Consider the following 15,727-nt stretch of genomic DNA (forward strand, 5'->3'; position numbering starts at 1 on the left):
CTGGCATTAGGAGGGTGCTTCCGTCATTCTGCCCCACCACACCAACCCTAACCGGTGCCTAGGATAGCAGCCTTGGCAACCTCTGTGAGAATTCCCAGAGAACTTTCAATCACATGTCCACATTTTGGAATTTCAGGTCGTTGTGTTCCCTGGCGTCATTGTGCAAACATGGGCTCTGTTGCTGAAGTGGGCATCTAGGAATTTTCAGTTCTGTGCTTTTTGAAAAGGGTGGGTGGATGGGTGTTTAAGTTCATGCGGTTACAGAAGGAAAGTTTGCTGTCTTATTTATGTGGAAACCCAATGGAGATCTGGAAGAGGCTGGAGGTGTTAAGAGGAGTGGAACTTTGTGTCCCTTTTACTGTCGCTGCCGCGATCAGGGCCAAACTAGATGTTTGCTAGGTACATAGTATACAGCAGGCACGTCCAACAGGTAGATCGTGATCTACCAGTAGATCACTGGACGTCTGTGGTAGATCACTGGCTCCCCCCAAAGAAGCTCAACAACTTTGGTTCCCCTAAAAATGCTCAATGTTTTAGCCTTCAACCCCCCCAAAACAGGGCTTTCCTCCCACCTCAGAAAAGCTCAACAACTTGACCTGAACCCCTAAAAATGGGGCTTTCCTCCTCCCTAGAAAGCTTAACAACTTTGACCTGAACCCCCCAAAAGGGGGTAGATCACTGCCAGTTTTTAACTCTGTGAGTAGATCGCAGTCTCTTCAGAGTTGGCCACCCCTAGATGTGGTATACAGCTACACATCTAGCTTTGTTTACTCAATTACAGACACAGAGAACGGAGGGTTATCTCTTCCCTCCCCAGTGCAATTGGAATTGCATGGTGAGCTGCCATGTTCCCCTTAATGGTGAGGGCTTGGGAGTGGTCAAAGCCAATCTTGTATGCATGGCCACGAACTAGTGGGGAGTCCCATTTAATGTCAAAGGGAACTTTTTCGTAAGCCCCTCATATATTTCTGAGCTGGGGGACAGATGGCATTCCAGTCACACTGCAGTGGGGTGAGATAAGCCTCTCCACCTTTTGCCTTCCCATTAAGGACTCACCCCCACTTTTAAATAAATAAGAAAAACCACACACCCTAGATATGTTCCTGCATGCTATGGATATAGCAGTCATCTGGCTTAGTTCAGCACCTCTGCCATACTTTTGCTGTAACATATTTCCAGAATCCTTGCCTTTCCCTGTATCCATTCCTGTGTTGTCCTCACCTCTGCATCTATCAAAGTGGGGCAATATGCATATTCAGTAAAAACAGCTACTGGAATAGTACTACAGTGGTACCTCTACTTACGAATTTAATGCGTTCCGAACACACATTTGTAAGTCGAAAAAATTTGTAAGTCGAATCCCATAGGAATGCATTGGGAGAAAAAAATCGTAAGTTGAAGCAACCCTATCTAAAAATTCGTAAGTAGAAAAAATCCTATCTAAACCGCATCCAAGATGGCGGACTGAGCTCCATTTGTAAGTAGAAAAATTTGTAAGTAGAGTTATTTGTAAGTAGAGGTACCACTGTACTTCAAAATGAATGGGTTGCATAAGGAGTATTCAATATCAAAAATTCTATTTGTGGGGAAATAATACATTAGTGAGGAGCTCCAGGCTACCCTCCCTGATGTCTTAGAATTTAACATTCAGGGGGGGTTTCCTTTTTTAAAAACAACAACAACACAAGTGCAGATATATCCATACAATTTAAGAGCAGAAACACCCTGCATTCTGAAGTTGTATGGTCCCAAGAGAAACTCTACTGCATGCGTGTCTGAATCTCACAATTGCCTTGACGATATGAAAACCTAGTAGCCATTATGCTAAGTGAATACATGCTCATGCGCAAACTTTGCATACTTGATTCTTCTGAGTGTGATTCTGAGTTGCATTGGCACACCATGCATACTGGTATATTTTAAAGGCAACCTAAACATCCAGCCCTATCTGCACGCCTGGAAGAATATTCATCACTGAGAGCAAGATTCTGCGACCGGAATGCATTTGTGCAAATTAAGTATATTATGCAAATTTTTGTGACATTGTTAGACTGGCTGTATGAAATGTGGAGTTTCTTTTCTGAATAAAAGATTAGGCTGGGGGTTCTCAATGCAACAGAAACACCAAGACGATAGAAGAATGGAGTAGGAGTGGGCCTTCTGCTATATAAACACGATCCCAGAGCCACAACCCTACTTTCATTCTGAAACCTGCTGGAAAGCAGCCACAAAATGACCCAAAATACAGGTCCTTGCAGTATAGGAATGGATGGTGTATGTGATGTGAATCTTACTTAGTCCCAGGACAGTCTGCAGTTTACACATCTTGTCCTCTAGTCTGAATTACAAAATAGGTGAATTTCTATCTTGTATTGGGCCAACACAGAGATTGCAGCTGGAGATGGCTGCTGATCCTAATCTTTTGACTATCCTGTAGCTATCAATAGCTTTCTTCAGGAAGTCTGTATCTGTAGGAACCTCTGGAATTTTGACACTCCTCTGCAGAAACAAATGCAAATGTTTGTTCATGGAACAATTGAGTCTATGTAGCCCCAGGCAGCAGTTTCCAAAACATAGATTTCGTTTTTAAGAATTTCAGGGAAAACAGTCTCGCTCAATGCGGGGTGGTAAGGAGTGGGAGACAGGCAGTGGAACCAAACAGCGAGGGATCTTGCAGAAACCCCATCAGTGAAGGTTTTAAAAAGTTGACTAGATCATTGCTTGTGCAATGGTAGAATTAATCCTCCTGGGAAGTGGTGAGGAGAGAAACCAGATGAGAGAAACCCCCTTCATGAAGCATGTCCAACAATCCCCATCATGAGACCTTATAGCATACACATTTCTTTAAAAGGGGGGGGGGGTAAAATTAATGCAGTAGGTGAAAAAGTCAACAGTAGCAAACAACAGTCACCCCTGGACTCAAGATTGGGGCCAGCATGTGATATCCCCAGTACTCCAGCAGCGACCCACCTGACATACTTGCCAGAGGCGTTCTTAACTAGTCCTTTTGCCCTGATTAAATGCCAGGCTGCTAGGTCTGAGAGCTGCCATTTTAACTTTTCCCATTGCCCTGGACCTACTGTCGCTCCAGGACACTGGAAATTAAAATGCCAGCTTCATTGCAGCACGGCTGCTTTCTGCTGTGGTGCCACCCGGCAAGATTACTGGGCTGACATCGGAAGGGGGAACTTAAGGGCATTTTGCTAAGCACCTCACTCAAATGAACTGCCCCCCCCTTGTGGGGTGGGACAGGTAAGATCCGAGGGGAGTTCAGGAAAAATCAATCTCTTCATTGCTCTCAGTGACCAGCACTGAGTTATGGACAGCTGACAGCTTTTACGGCCACTGCTGCTGAAATCCCAATCTCCTACTGCTCAGAGGAATAGCCCCCCTTGTCCATCCTCAGAAGCTGTTTTGTGAAACAATGGCAACAATGGCACTGCTGTTGAATCAGCAGCATTTTGGTTCATCTTGGCTTGGTGGCTGAATGTGCTCTACTGTGGTAGAGGGACGTGGGTGGTGCTGTGGTCTAAACCACTGAGCCTCTTGGGCTTGCTGATTGGAAGGTCGGCGGTTCGAATCCCCGCAACAGGGTGAGCTCCCGTTGCTCTGTCCCAGCTCCTGCCAACCTAGCAGTTCGAAAGCATGCCAGTGCAGGTAGATAAATAGGTACCGCTGTGGTGGGAAGGTAAACGGTGTTTCCGTGCGCTCTGGCACTCATCACAGTCCTCCGTGCACCAGTAGCGGTTTAGTCATGCTGGCCACATGACCCGGGAAACTGTTGACAAACACCAGCTCCCTTGGCCTGAAAGCAAGATGAGCGCCGCTACCCCATAGTCGCCTTTGAGTGGACTTAACCATCCAGGGGTCCTTTACCTTTTTTACTGTGGTAGGCTGGCAGCACATAGCCAATGAGAAGTGGCAGTGGTGCCTTTGAGTGAGCTGAGACCTCTCCTTTCCTCTGGCCAAGTGGTTCCAAACTGGAAGGAAAGCATGGCATGGAGCGAACATAATTTTAATCACTGTTGATACCTTGCTTGGGCTTTTTTTTTTTTTTGCCTGCTTTGTACCCTTTCCAAGGGCATGTGGGGTAGGTGCCCCTATCGCTCTGCCTTTGTTACACAACCATTTGGAATCCTTTCAGCCAGAGTATTCTCGCTGCTGCAATTCCTGCACTGTGATCGACAAGAGAAAGAGAGTGAGGGGGAGAGAGAACTTTAAAAAGACTGACCTATGTTGAACGTTTCCCTTTTTAAGAAATGTCAATGGAGCCCTGCAAACTGCTTATGATGTTCTGAGGCCCCCAGAAAGGATTGGCTGGGAAGAAGGAAGGAAGGAGGAGCAGACCAGCCACAGCTCTCAGACGGAAGCAAATGGTCAATACCTCCCACTAGGGACAAACCGCTCACAAGAGTGGCTGAAAATGTTGAGACAGTATTTCTATTGCAGAGGGAAGCTCCAGTGGGACAGGCTAGCAGAGGGTGAAGGAAGCAGCCGTGCTCCCTGGTGTGGGTCTTGCTTGTTCTCAGCACTTTGGGGGGTAGTTTTCCAATAGGATTCGGCTCCAATTAAAGCAGAGTGAATCTGCCCAATCATGCACAGATCAGGACTTTCTATTACTGTACTGATGTTGCCATGAGCCCAGAACTATTGATACATGAATCTGTCTGTAATCTGCAGCCATGCTTCAAATTGAGCAGCATCCCCTTGAGAAGCTTTTCTCTAATTCAGAACATAAAATTCTGAGCAGGTGTGGCCAGTAGTCAAAGCCATCTGCGGTGCTCCTGAATGTGAACCCCTCTCTCTCCAGTGAAACTTCCAATTGCTTCCTGTGGATTTATGACCAGACCACCTACCGGGGGAGGGCACCTCCAGATGTTTCTGAACTACATCCTTGACCTTTGGCTATGCTTGCTGAGGCTGATGAGAGTTGGGAATCCAACAACATCTTATGGGTTGCCCACTCTTGACCTACCTTTCAGTTTACGAGGGTTTATTTATTTATCACATTCACTTGTCACCTTTCCTCCAGGGAGCTTAAGGTTCTGTCCCTCCATTTTATCCTCACAATGACCACATGAGGTAGGATAAGCAGAGAAAAAGTGTGTGTGCATGTGTGTGTGGCCCAAGGTCACTCAGCGAACCTCACCATCAAGTGAGAATTTGAACCTGGGTTTCCCTGATTGTGTGGGAATGTTAGGGATGTGGATTAGGATATATTATTAGATAGATCCTATCCAAGCTTGTGTTAGCAAGCTTCCAATATCAGCAGAGTGACATTCCCCTTTTGTGCGCAGCAAAGCATGTGCGTTCAGGTTCGCTAGAACCTCTATAACAATATTATACTTTATACTTCAATATTACACTTTCTGGCAAAGTCCCCTTTGTCCCTCTTAAAAGAAATACACAACACAGTGTTTATAAAATAAGATAGAGTTTACTTACAGTTTCATCCTGAGTTAACAGCATAATCTCAGAAAGGCAGGCTTGCTTAGAAAAGTTACAAATATATACATGTGGAGACTACTTAATAAAGTAAGACTCCATTTGGTCTCACTCTTGGCTGCAGGCCAAGAGGGAGAACCATCCTATCTGTAGATTCTCTGGAGATGTGTTCCCATCGAAGGAGGAAGTAGCTAAGAGAGAGAATGGCTGCTGCTTTGGGGCTTAAGTCAGCTAATCTCATCTGCATATCTGGAGGGAACAGGAACTGACCTGTAGTCAGGTGTCCCTCCAGGTGAGTTCCTGTTAGTGGACACTCTAGGAACTGTTGTGACTTGTCTGCCCCAGTGTTCCATCCCACAGATTGTAGCTTGACTCTGCACCAAATGGGACCCTTCTGTGCTTAGGTCAATCAGTTTTTCTTCTTTTGTTTCTTGGGGCAAAGGGGTGGGGAATCTGTGGTCTTCCAGATATTTATGGGCTACAACAGGCATCCCCAAACTTCGTCCCTCCAGATGTTTTGGACTACAATTACCATCTTCCCTGACCACAGGTCCTGTTAGCTAGGGCTCATGGGAGTTGTAGGCCAAAACATCTGGAGGGCCGCAATTTGAGGATGCCTGGGCTACAACTCCCATCATCCCTGACCCCTGGCCTTGCTGGCTGGTACTGATAGGAGTTGGATTCCAACAACATCTGAGAGGTTCCACATCTCAGGTGGTGGTGGTGGTTTTCCATCCAGAGCTAAAGCCCTCTATTGTTCCTAGGTGTGATTAGTTGAGAGGCAGCTGATGGAATTTCCAGGTGGTTCTCAGTTCCAGCTGTTGTTAGGAAACAGGTTGAGGACAGATGAAATCAGACTACGGTTCTGGAGAGTAGGAGGATATCAAAATGTGCACGTATACAGCAACATCAGCACACCTGCAACCAATACTACGAGGAAGGAGAGAACGCTCAGAAGCACAGGCCTTTCCCAAATGCTCACAGAGGGCACTTGTAAATATTGAGCCTATGGAGCTGAGCAGAACTTTCCTGTGCTATGCAATGGAGGTAGAGAACCTTTGCCCCTCCAGATGTTGTCGGATTCCAGCTTCCATCAGCCCGAGCCAGTGCGGCCAACGATGAGGAATGATGGGAGTTGTCGTTCCAACCATTTGGAGGTTTCCCCATCCCTGCTATAGGAAAGCGGTGTCCACGGACAACCCATCCAATGAATGGAGGCAGCAGAGAGCCATAGTGCTTTGCTGGATCACGAGAGAGCTTGAGCTGTCAGAAGAAGGATATGAGGGAATGACACATTGGGGCCATTTCTCAGTGTGCAACCCCTGGGTGCTGCCCCAAGCTGCAGTTATTCTCCAGGCATGCAGCATAGAAGTAAAACAAATTTAGCCTTTTATCTATGCGCGAAGAAAGAGTGATCCATTTCATTACAGTTTTCATTACAGACTTATAAATAGCTATTTGCCTTGTTGCTTGGGAAGAGTAGGAAAAATCCCCTGTAATGGAATCTTTCCAAAAGTTGTTTTAAGCCATGGATCACTGGCTTTGGCATATGTGGGCAACTGGCCTACAGAAATGTCTGTGAGTTATTTGCAAGGCTGAATACAGAAACATTTGAGCATCTTCATGACCATGAGGTTAGACTATGTGGTAGTCTCAAAGAATATTCAAGTTGGAATCGTACCTGTTATTAACATAAGAAGGGCCTCGCTGGATCAGGCCAGTGGCCCATCCAGTACAACGTCCTGTTCTCACAGTGGCTGACCAGATGCTATGGGGAAGCTCACAAGCAAGACCTGAGTGCAACAGTATTCTTCACTCCTGCTGTTTCCAGCATCTGGCATACGGAAGCATTCTGCCCCTGACAAGAGGTAGACCATAGTCACCCATAGCTAGTCGCCATTGGCAGTCCTATTCCCCATAAACCCACCTAATCCTCTTTTAAAGCCATCCAAGTTGGCAGCTGCCTCTTGCAGGCGTGAATTCCATAGGTTACGTTTTGTGATGAAGTCCTTTCCAACGTTCAGCTTCATTGGATGTTGCAGCAAAATCCGAGAGCCACTGGCTTCAATGGTCACATGATAGGACTCTATTGGTGCCACATGAAATGGCCATTGTGCTGCCAGTTCACCATGTTTTTCTTTGTCCAGTTGCTTTAAATAGTCTGCAAACTAGCAGCTGATTTATTAGCAAATAACAGTGCCCTAATCTGTGCCATTTTCATCCCCCCCCCATCCCATGCTCCTTGCAATGAACTCTCCCGCTTTCCTCATTGCTGATTTTTTTGTTTATGACTTGCAGGGAGTAACTGTGTGTGCCTTTTGGCAGCATGTGTCTTGGTGAGCTGGTTCCTAGCTAGGCCATTGGCTGGTGGGATTGCCTGGAGAGAGAAAGTGCTCAGAAAATATTTGGATAAGCAAGAGGCAAAGGCTGAACTGGCCCACTGAGTTGATTGGCTTTGGCAAGTCCTAATTTCCTCCCTTTAATCTTAGCCCCACACATCAAGGGATTCTTGTATCTCATGTGGCTTTTCATATCTAAGGCCTGAGGGTCGCTTTATTACCCTCTTCACCTCTGCCCATTAGGTTTATTTCTCTTTGCGTTTTTTGCAAATCTCTTAAAAAGACAGAAGGGTAGGCTTCGTAATGTTTCCATTCAGAGAGGCACGAAGCTGCTCTGAGGCCATTCAAGGCTTCAGTGTAACAACATCTTTGGGCATTCTTTAAATGTACAATGTGCATCCTTTGCCCAATGGGTTCTTAACCAATGTCAACAGGGCTTGAGGTGCTTGGTAAAGAAGGAATTACCTGCTATAAACAGCAAGCGCTGTCCGTGGTGCTGAAACAGCAGCTAGGCTCATGAGAAGGAAACCGGCTCCTTTGTTGCAGGGCAAAATGCAAGCCTTTCTCCATGACTGCTTCTTCTACCAGGGATAGGGATAGGAAGGTTGGGTGGCAATCCTTAAGAACCAAGCTTTGGAACAATGGTGAGATAATGATACCAGCATTATAGATCTGCTGATATTGCACAAGTTTCTCTGTGTACCAGCTCTGAATGGCGGTATCCAGATGGCAGCATCCCGCACAGCCAGTTGTGGATTTTAATTATGAATTATAAAGCCATACTCCAGCACAGAGTTGGGTAACCTTGAACCCCATGGTGCTAGCTAGCTCCTATACCAGGCATCCCCAAACTGCGGCCCTCCAGATGTTTTGGCCTACAACTCCCATGATCCCTAGCTAAGAGGACCAGTGGTCAGGGATGATGGGAATTGTAGTCCAAAACTTCTGGAGGGCTGGAGTTTGGGGGTGCCTGTCCTATACAGTAGCAATATTAGATACCTTAGCAGGATGAACAGCAGCTAAAGAGGTATGCTTAACTGTGTATTGGAGTATATTGAAAGCAGTGTGCAGACAACAGGAGTCTTAGCTGGATCCCAGGGTTGTGCAACAGTCTCTCATTTTACACCTCTGCAAATCCCATGGTCAGCTGCTTGCAGAGATGTTTGGCCTGTGGGCTTCAGGTGGCTCTGAATCAATATGTCCGTACCTTAGAACACACCTGTAGCTGCAACTGGGAGCAGAGGCAGAAACAGAGGGAGCGAGTGGAGGCAAGCACCCTCCACCCCACCCACTCCAAGCAAGTAGCTTGTCCTCCCACCCACTGCTGGACCTCTGTGGTTACTTGAAGAAATGGTATTCTCCCCATACAAATTATAACGGAATCACAAACTGGAAATTAAGACTGCAGTCGTAAGTGTGCTCACCTGAAAATTAGCAATCAAATCAATAGGACTTGCTTTAGAGGAAGGGTCGGAGCAGAAACGTGAAATCTGTCATGATCTCTCTTTCAGAAATCTTAATATGTGGGGCAAACCTCTCTCTCCCCCCCCATCAGAATACACTTTACTTCTGTGCTCTCTCCCCCCCCCAGCATTACTGTTGACCATTTGAAGGGAATAAACATAGCATCATTATACTAATTTAGCATAGGCCAGTGCCAGCTTGAATTACTTGTAAAGTGCTTTTTAAAAACCCACCCATATTTCAAGGGAAATGGTGTAAGTTGTTGTTGTTATTGGTGGTGGTGGTGGTGGTGGGGTGTGTGTGTGTGTTACTGCACAGGAAGATGGATAGGAAAGGGTCAAAATTTGACTACTTCATTAGACACACATCCCCTCCTCTCCTCCCCATCCCATTTCATTGAAGTCATTAGTTGATAAATAGATTTATACACTGACTGTAAGTGTATTCCAGAACCCAGACTGTTGAGGTGGTTTGCAAGCTAAACCAAGAAAAAAGGATGATCGAAAAAATCTTTTTTTTAAAAAAGAACAGCAAATCAGAAGCATAAAAAAAAACAGTATAAGCTGTATAATAAATAATAATAATGCCAATCAAACAACAAACCAGCAGCCAGACTTTAATAAATGCATTTCTGCAATGACCATTTTCCAGTTCAAAAGGTGAGGTCCGTAGTCATTAAATTTTTGTGTCCCGTTGGTTCATTGCACAGCTATCTGTTGTCCACAAATCGCACCAATCTCCATACATTTGCAAACCAGAAGCCATGAACAGGTATCCATAGGGGACAGAACAGTTGCCATTCCTAAGGTGTCCGTAATTCAGATCGATGCAGACAGGGAACAATTTAGCACACTGTCACCTAAAATAAAAGAAGGCCTTATGTGGCGAGCTAAGACCATACACAAGAGAAAGCAAGTTTAGCTGTAATGCTAAACTCTGTTGAATGCTTATGTACACATTGCTTCAAGAGCTGTCCTCTGATATAATGGGCAGAGCTTCCCCCTTCCATTTATTCTGGGACCTGTAGTTCTGCAAGAGCTCAAACATCATTCCCTGCACCCTAGCAAAACCACAACCTCCTCACTTTCCTTATGCATGCAAAGCGTATGCTCCCTTTTCCCGGGCACCACTTTTGTCCTTTGCCTGGCCTTTAGCATCCCAGCCTCGTGTAGCAACAAGAGCCCCACAGGCATTTTCATCCGAAGACTGATGTAATGCTTGGGGGAATGCCAGCAGCGTAGGATGGAGTCACCTAGTAGCTGAGAATCAGGAATCAGCTGATGTGGGAGGTGGCAGGTGGCTGAATGAAGTAAGCCCAGACAGCCTCATTAGAAAACAGACGGGTGGCTCATCTATCTTCCAGCTTCAAGTTCTTACAAAGGCAGGTGCTGAGGATGAGCCATTAACCCTGGAAGGAAATTTATTGTTGCTGGAAAAGACAGAGCAAGGTTATGAGTATATTTGCCCCTGAAGTATAAAGGTAGACAAGACCTTAGCAAGGCTGGGCACAGGCAGTAATGGGGGGGGGAGTGAGGACTTTTTACAGATTCCTTTCAAATGTCAATCCTTGGGACATGCGAAGTAGTCCAAGAGTGCTTCTGAGCATGTGCAGAGTGCCTTCACACACACCCCCACACCCTTGCATTCACATATGTGCATAGCTGCCAAGCTTTCCCTTTTCTCGCGAGGAAGCCTATTCAGCATAAGGGGAAATCCCTTTAAAAAAGGGATAACTTGGCAGCTATGCATGTGGCTGGATAAGGCAAGGCTTCCAGACAGGCTTGGTTTTTGGAAAACAAAACACAGAAGGGTGGATTTTGTGGTTTGAATATTTGGAGCAATGTAATGGTGAAAGGGTAAGGAGAGCTCCTTTCTTAGTAAAGGGACACATATTTGGAGATGGCTGGCCAAGCTAGAACTCTGGCCCGCTGGGTAAGGCCAAATTTATCAACCGTCATGAGAAATATGCAGAACAAGCCTGCCTAGCTCTCCCACTTCAGACTGCAGCTGGGGGGGTCATATGCTTAACTGCGCCCCCACATTAAAACACCCCCCCACACACACACATACAACTCTCTCACACACACATACAACTCTCTCACAACGGGTAGAAAGTAAACATATAGGGAGGAGATTAAGGAAAAGTACTTCTTGATGGGATAAGTTTTAGATTTTTTTTTATGGGGGAGCATTTAAACGTGTCGTTTCAGGTGCTAATTTTGCACCGTTGATCTGGTATGCAGCCTGGGAGGCAGGGTGAACTCCCAGAAGCATTCAGCAGCATGCAAGGCATGTGTCGGGAGACCATGATCCCCCCCCCGGGTCTGGCTGTGTTGAGAGACCACAGGGGCCCCCCATGTTTATTCACACCTTCCCATCCCATGTGATGGTGCCTACCCCAGAAAACAGGGTTGCATGCCTGGCAAGAACAGGTGATGATACATTCAGTGAGTCAGCCCATTAAGTCTCAGCACTGACATGACTCAGCTCCTGGGAATGGCTGTTCTTAAACATATGTGTAGAAGAAGCAGAAAAGCTCTTCCCTCCCCCCAACCCGTCTAAATTAGGCTGCTGAAATAAAGAGAGCTTGGAGTAGGGGTGTGTTTTTGTGTGACAGGAGCATGAGCACAATTCCAGTACTGAAAACAAATTCCTGGACTCAGAGGCTCCCTGTTCGTAAATTCCAAAAGTCTATTGTTCCCTATAGAACACTACTTAGCATTTGATTCCATTTGGGGGGAATCTCAGGATTCGGGGATGGTGAGAAGAATCTAGGGAACTGTAGTTTACTTCCCAGAGAGCAATAATTTCCAGAATCCTTAAATTACAGTTCCCAGGGGTCTTGGGCAGGTGGAGGGATATGTTTTAGACAAATGGTGTGTATGCGCAGCCCAAGTTTCCACAAACCTGAAGTCTGCTCTAGGTATCTTAGGCAAGTGAGCCCAGCTGCATAGTGATGAGAATGGATGAATGGCAAGGTCACCTTTAGTCTGACCTAAAGGAAAATGCTGTGCAAATCCTAAATATGGTATTTGGAAAGCCCATGTTAACAAGCTCTCCTAGGGTGATTACAGAAACATATGTTGGACCTTTTCTTCCCTTTGAGGATCTGCCAGCCTAGTGCCACATTTTCTGGATTGGAAGTGTGGAAGAGTGTGACCTGCAGTTGCTAGTCAACCACAATATGCTTCACTGCTGAAGTGGTCAGCAGCAGGTTGCACAGGTAGCAACAGTGGCTGCCTAGCAAGTAAGTACACCCTGGTGGTTTAAGCCCCTGGGCAAATGAACCTCACCTGCCCGTTGGATGAATAGCCAGATCCTGTTAGCTAGGGATCATGGGAGTTGTAGGCCAAAATATCTGGAGGGCCGCAGTTTGGGGATGCCTGCTCTACACTGTCAAAAAGAACCCACAGGCTTTGGGGAATTGGATCCCTTCCCCGGTGGCAGTAAATAATCAGATCAAACAAAAAGGAGCATTCTTACCAGTTAGTTTCTTTCATAATCACAGCGAGAGACAAAGGAATGCATATCTCTCTAAAAATGGTGTTGCTCCCAGTTAAGGTTCACACCTTCCATCCCCATTAATCTACGACACTCCTATGTCATGGAATCTGAGCTTGTTGCCTCTGCGCTTTCTGTTCTACCACTCTCAGAGCCCGTCTAGTCCTAGGCAAAGGAGGGTCAGGAATGCTGTCCAAGGACACTGAATCTGCCAGCTGTCTCTCTCCTGGTGTTTCCTCTTCTAGCTGTTCCTCACCCAGTATTTCCCAGCTTTCCCCCCTCTGGACTATGCCCCTCTGCAAACCACTGTTCTAAATCAATACTGTCCTCCTGCCCTTGGGAAGGTCCAGGAGAAGGGGGCAGCGGCTCCCACCATTCCTCCTCAGTCCAGCCCCTGACACAAAGAAAATGCTATTTATTTATTTATTTTTAAAAAACCTGTTAAAAGAGATTACACCTGGAGGTGTGGTCAGAAAAGAGAATGGGCATGGAGACATGAGTGCAGGGCATGAGTGAATGGTGAACAGCTGGATCAGGCCAAAGGCCCCTCTAAGCTCAGCATCCAGCCAAATGCCTCTTTTGGGAAGCCCAAAAACCAGACTCGAGTGCAGCAGCAGCACCCTCTGCACTTGCCATTCCAAGCAACAGAGATAAGCAAGCCCTCCTGAGTTTGGGGACCCTCCTGGTTCTCCTCCTCTTCAACTTGGCAGCACCATTGCAGCAGAGTGCAGCAAACTGTCTCAGCACTCATTAATTAAAGAGGTGGTACTTTCCCTCTTGTCACCTGGGTACTTAATTCACTTGTTCCTTTGACTCTTTGTCACTGGAGCTGTGATGCTTCATCAGCTTGGGCTCCCATCTTGGTGTATATATGTTAAGTGCGTGAGTAGGCGCACAGAGATCCTTGCATACATCTGAATATTTTCCTCCAGCTGCTGCCAATTAAGGTAGGTAAGGTGCTATGGTCAATGGTTCTTCTTAAAGGGGTCCTCCACATTTGCCCTCTTGTTACAACTGGTTCTTGTTGAGTGGGAAACAAGCAAATGAAAGCAAAGATAACTCATGGGCAGCAAGAGCCAAGTATCCTTGTTAGCAATACTAATGGGATTAACGCAGGAACTGGCGTCTGAATGTTGCAGCAAGTCTTCAGGTGGCCGATTGCCCTGGGGTGGACTGGAAAGCACTGCTTTTTGACGGAGCCAGTTCACAAGAGTTCATCAAGCTCCAAGAGGTCAAGAGCCATTGCACAGGGAGCCTCGTGGGGCCTGCCGTATGCCTCTCTCTCGCAGCCGTTGCTGCTTCTGGAGGGGAACTGGCCTCGCTCCATATTACAAGGGTTAAATTCGATGCCATCTGGATTACTGTCTCCTTCCCTCCTAATTTCCTGATGCTACAAGATGGGGCTGGGAGGTAAGGAGGGGGTTGGGGAGACGATTAAATTACTATGCTATTATCTCCCCCTCATCAAGCTGCACTAAACCTCCCTGCCTGGAAATTGAAGAGACAGAAACTGACTCAACTTAATGGACTCCCTGGTTCAGAGAGAGAGAGAGAGAGAGAAGAGAATAGAGTTGGGTCCTCTGGGCAGGGGATAATTTGCCGCCTGCCCAGGCAACACGAGCAGGTTCAGCACCAGGGGCACAATCTCCAATGCTTTTTCCCTTTTGCTAAAATCCAATTATCTTCCAGATGACGAGACTGCACAAGAGGCCCCTCGATCCCTAGGCTGAGGCATGAGTGCAGGGGGCTGGGGGGGGGCAGGAAGGCTGCCAGAGCACAGACCAGGACAGCCACTTCCTACTATTTATTAATCTCTGGGATCTGCCTGTTATGTGGCTTGTATGACGGACCAATGCTGAGATGAGCGGGAGCTGAGTTGAGTCCCATTTGCATAGCTGCCAAGTTATCCCTTTTTTTAAGGGATTTCCCCTTATGCTGAATAGGCTTCCTCGCGAGAAAAGGGAAAACTTGGCAGCTATGCATTTGCAACATTGCAAAAGGGCACCACCCTGGGAGTCCCATCTGCATGCAGCACTGTGTGTGTGTGCAGCTGTGGGCGCATAGGTGCCCCTTTGAACATGTGCACAGACATACCTGCCAAGTTCCGGCCTGAGAAATAAGGGACTGGACCGGAAGTAGCAGACCGGAAGTAGTGCTGCCGCCATTTTGGAACTGGGCGGAGCATGCTCAGAAGTGACTTTTGATGCTGCTCTGCCCAGTTCCAAAATGGCCGTCACACCAGAAGTCGCGCTGCAGCCATTTTGGAACTGGGCAAAGCAGCATCAAAAGTCGCTTCTGAGCATGCTCCGCCCAGTTCCAAAATGGCCACCACGCCAGAATAAACCGGGGGGGAAACAAAAAAATCTGTTTTTTCGGCTGGGGACAGCCGGAAAAACGGGGATTTCCCAGGGAATACGGGAGACTTGGCAGCTATGGCACAGCAATGGGGCAGAGACAGCAGGGTACATGGCATCAGAGCCTGCAGCAAGGTCTCTCTTCCCACTTCTCTGTGCATTTAGCATATGGGTGGAGAAGGTCTGGAGCAGGAAAGTATCTTCCTCCTTCTTGAAGGCTCCGGATTCAAAGGCTCTTAAGTTTCCCTAATCATCTCTTGAAGAGTTGCAAGTCTTCATCACCTTGGGAGAGTCCAGTAGGTGTCAGACCCCAAGACTTGAGCCTCATGGTTTCCCAACGTCATCTGCAAGTGCCTTGTGTCAGACTAAGCCTCATAGTTTAATGGTGCCCAGTAGGGTGATAGGTAAAGGTAAAGGGGCTCCTGACCATCAGGTCCAGTCGTGTCCGGCTCTGCAGTTGCGGCGCTCATTTCGCTCTATAGGCCGAGGGGGCCAGCGTTTGTCCGCAGACAGCTTCCGGGTCATGTGGCCAGCATGACAAAGCTGCTTCTGGCGAACCAGAGCGGCGCACGGAAACACCGTTTACCTTCCCGCCAGAGCGGTCCCTATTTATCCACTTGCACT

Source organism: Zootoca vivipara, chromosome 2, assembly GCF_963506605.1.
Source record: "Zootoca vivipara chromosome 2, rZooViv1.1, whole genome shotgun sequence".
NCBI classification, from domain to species: domain Eukaryota; kingdom Metazoa; phylum Chordata; class Lepidosauria; order Squamata; family Lacertidae; genus Zootoca; species Zootoca vivipara.